The sequence below is a fragment of the Ananas comosus genome, linkage group 17 (assembly GCF_001540865.1).
Source record: "Ananas comosus cultivar F153 linkage group 17, ASM154086v1, whole genome shotgun sequence".
In the NCBI taxonomy this organism is placed as follows: Eukaryota; Viridiplantae; Streptophyta; class Magnoliopsida; order Poales; family Bromeliaceae; genus Ananas; species Ananas comosus.
In genome coordinates, this window is record NC_033637.1 from 6,186,508 (window position 1) to 6,190,943 (window position 4,436).

A 4,436-nucleotide genomic window follows, 5' to 3' on the forward strand; every position below is an offset into this window, starting at 1 on the left:
CGGGCACGTGGAGAGGGGAAGGAATAGAGGCTGGGGCGGCTCCGGCGCTACGCTGAGAAAAAAAAAGGGAGAGGCTGGGAAGAGGTGGCAGATGCTGCTGGAGAAAGCGGGAGAGAGCGGGAAGGGGTGGGAAGAGCAGGAAAGGGAGAGGGAGGAGAAGGCGACGGAGGCTGCTGCTGCGCAGAAGCGGCTGCGGCTAGCAGCTAACGGCTGCGGTTGCGGTTAGCAGCTAGTTTTTTAATATTTTAAATCAAAAGTTTATGAAAATTATCACATCTAGTTCAGATTGCCTTGGCTAGTAACTAAACTTTCGACGTAGTAACTTTTGTTGAACCACCGATGGCTATCATATAGTCGGATCGAGAGAGAGAGAGAGAGAGAGAGAGAGAGAGAGATATATATATATATATATATATATATATCTCTCTCTCTCTCTCTCTCTCTCTCTCTCTCTCTCTCTCATGCCGACGCCATGATAGCTATCGTGGTTCTTAAACCACGATAGCTCAAAAGGTGGCAATCTAAATTGGGAAACCAATAAAAATGGGCAATCTAATATGATAAGTTGGTTGGTGAGTGAGTTGGGATCCCCCGGGTGTAGCAGGATTGGTAGGTAAAAAGTTAGGTTCCCAATTTTTTAGTTTTTTAGTTATCTTGGTTATCGAACCACGATAACTATCATAAGGTCGGATCAAGATATATATATATATATATATATATATATACATATATACATATATATATATATATGTACATATATATATATATATGTACATATGTATATATATATGTACGAGGGTGAGGGCACGAGGGTAAGAGGCGAGGCGGGCCGTTTTAGCCTCTGCCTCTTCTGCCTTCTTCGGTGAGAGAAAAAAAAAATGAACGAGAGAAAAAAAAAGAGGAGAGACAAAGAGAAGAGAGAAAAAGCAATAAAGGTATTTTGGTTAGTTTGCTAAAAATTCGGACCGAATTTGCAAAGTCGAAAAAGGCGGACCGGTTTTGCAAAAGCTCAAAACTTGTGGATTTTTTATGCAAATTGGCCTTCAACGAACAATAATTTTATATTTTTTGAAAAAAAAAAAACATGTGTTTTCAATTTAGAATACTTTAAGTGGAAAACCACCAAATGAAAACTGAAAATCCTTCGTGCTCTCACTCTCTCTCATCTCTTCATTTCTTTTTTCTGCAAACCAAATACGTATGTCTTGAAAACTTTTTATTATATGTTGATCCAAAATACCAACAACAATAATATATTTTCTATTGAAATCACTTTCCTGCTAGAAAGCATTTTCGATAATTTTACGTGGAACTAAACACCACTGTAGTGCTGCATTCTAAACATGGGTGTTAGCGAGTCGGGTCATTACGGCCCATTCCACACAACTAGCCCAGCCCAGAGGAGTAGAGATATCCAAATAAAGACCCTCTTCAACTTTTTTTTTATGGACACCCTTAAATATTTTGATATTTTGGAAGTGAGTGGATTTTTTAGTGTCATGTTCATCAATGAGTCCATCAAATTTAATAATTTGAGCTTCTATCAACTTTAGTAGTATTATTTTGTTCCTTTTAGCAACAAATACAATGCAACAATGGTATAATTAATGCAACAATGAAACAAATTTAGTGCTTTCAAATTTAGCTATCAAACATTTTAGCTCCTGTTTCAGCTTCCGCCGCCGCGACACAGAAATATCTTCAGGCAGCCGCGGCTGTACGCGTTGGCGGGTTCAGGCCGGGCCCGACCGGGTTTGTCGGCGCAGGAGCCAGTGACGGCACACAAGTCAATGAACCGGTTCAAAATAAGGCCCAATAATAAAATAGCGTCATGGCACAGCAAAATAGGGCCCAATAATAAAAGGCCCAATAAGGGTAGAAACATGTGGGCCTTAGCCATTTTTTTAAAATATCTCTCCCTTTTGTTTTATTTTTTTATTTTAATTTCCCTCTCTCTCTCTCTCTTAAAAAAGTGTTAGCAATTTATACGACACGAGAGCGGGTTTGGGTGGAGGGCCGGGTCTTGAGGAGTTGGAAGGAGAGAATTGGGGGGTTGGAGAGTTTGTTAAGAGAGGAGTTACTGCAATTTAAAAATAGAAGTTCTAATACAATATGCGACCTACAGTATACGCAATTGAAATCTACAATTTTTGTAAGTAAAACTGATCTGATCTCTAAAAATATTATTTTTGTAAACTGTTCATTTGTTGGTAAAATCATACGTTATCTTTGAAGTACATTTATTTTCTAGGTACTTCAAATACTCTAGATCAAGTTTAACGGAGCCGATCGACGATTCGAAAGTCGCAATATCAAAAACGACCTCAAAGGTATGGAAGGCTCCGCTAACTTCTAGATAGCATAGTAGCTTTCACATATATGATAATATATATATATATATATATATATATATTATATATTATATATTATATATAGATATTACTAGTGTTAGTGACCGCGCGATTGCAGCGGAAAAAATTATTTTAATAAAAATTTACAAATTAATATAATAAATATGATGTAAAGAACTGAAAAAAAATAGCTAACTAATTATTAGACTCAATAATATAAAAAACACGATTAAAAAATCATTTTAAAAATGAATCACAACTCAACAAAATATATAAAAGACAACCAAAAAAAAAGTTAAGAAGAAATTCTTATGAGTAAGAAAATTGATTACTAATATTATAAAAAAGATGTTTGAAAATATTGAAGTGAAAAGAACAATATTAAAAAGCACACTGAAAAGATTTTAATTGGCAATTAACAAATCAATTAAACATGTATTCATCCCTACGATTCTTTTTTGATCGCAATATCAGATTTTTTTTTAAAAAATCATAATGAGAGGACCAGAGCTTATATATATATACTATAGTACTATATTATAATATATATATATATGATATATACAACACACACGCGACATCGACACGATATTTTAATTATTATATAATACATTATGATAATAATCCAATATTATCAATGTCACATTAGTGTCGGTTTGTATTTAAGAGAAAAAATATAGAAACCAACAATAAAATCAACAATAAAAAACCCCTTGAATAAGATTCTCAAAAAAGGGAGAAAAAATCCCTATAATAATATTGGGAAAAATATTTTAAACATTCAAGACAAAAAAGAATCATCTCTCTGAAACAAAAGGAAATTTTCAAGAAGTTAGAACGAATTAAAAAAAACATAAAATGTGCCAAAAATAAAAAAAAAAAACACCCAAAAATGCTTTCCTAAGCTCCAAGCGAACAACAAATTAAATGTGAAAAACGAAAAAAGAAACTACTGCTAGAGGTAGAGCTATAAGGAATCGAACCATCTATTCTATTGCGCTCTCAATTCAACAGGTGGAAGGTCAATAACCCTACAAAATTTTGTTGAAGTACATGCATTCAATTGTGGTTTATTGGGAGATGAGGAGGAAACGGTTTTGGAAGATGAGGGGTTTTGGAGGTTGGGAGATGAGAGGGAATAGTTTTGGTGCAATTATTGGCATTCAATTGTGGTTTTATTGGGAGATGAGGAGGGAATGGTTTTGGAAGATGAGAGGTTTTGGAGATTGGGAGATGAAAAGGAGGAGTTTTGAAAGAAGAAGGTAATGCCATGTCAGCAAGATATTGGAGATTCATAGATATATATATATATATAGCAGGGCTGCTGTGCTCTCAGGAGCATAGAGGCCTCCGTGCTCCTGAGCCGTTTTCGATGATGGAGTTTCCGAATCGACGATCGGCTCCGTTAAACTTGATCTAACATATTTGAAGTTTCTAGAAAATAATTTTTACGATTTTTCGATATCATTTACCTAGCAATCGAAAGGATTCAAAATGTTCAAAAATTAGGAATCTATTTTTTAAGATCCCAGCCCTACTATAATCAGCCAATCTCAACTTATCAGGGGGATCCTATCTCACTAGGGGTGACCCAATATCATAAATTAGGTTACCAATCTTTATTATTTTTCTCAACTAGGTTTCCGATTTTTTAACTATCGTTGTTATCATAAAACGATGATTATCATCGGGTCAGGTTTAGATATATATATATCTCATTCCGACGACACGAGAGTCCTCATGCCTCCGGAGACGCTAGAACTCGGCAAAAGCTACTACCTTAAAAGTTTAGCTGCTAGCCGAGGCAATCTAAACTAGATCGCGTAAACTTCAAAAATTTTTTATTAAAAACGCTAAAAAGCTATAGTAAATGGATCACTAGCTTTACTAAGTTTTAGATATTAAAAATTACCAACTATAGACAGTAAAAGTTCAAATAGCCACATCTTCATAAGTTTAGTCTATTTTAAAACTATGTTTTAAAAAATATGATAGATGTTATTCTAGTTATAAAGACTAGCTTTTAAAATCACAATATAGTGGTGAAAAATATCTTAAAAATAAAAGTCGGCAATTTTTAATAAC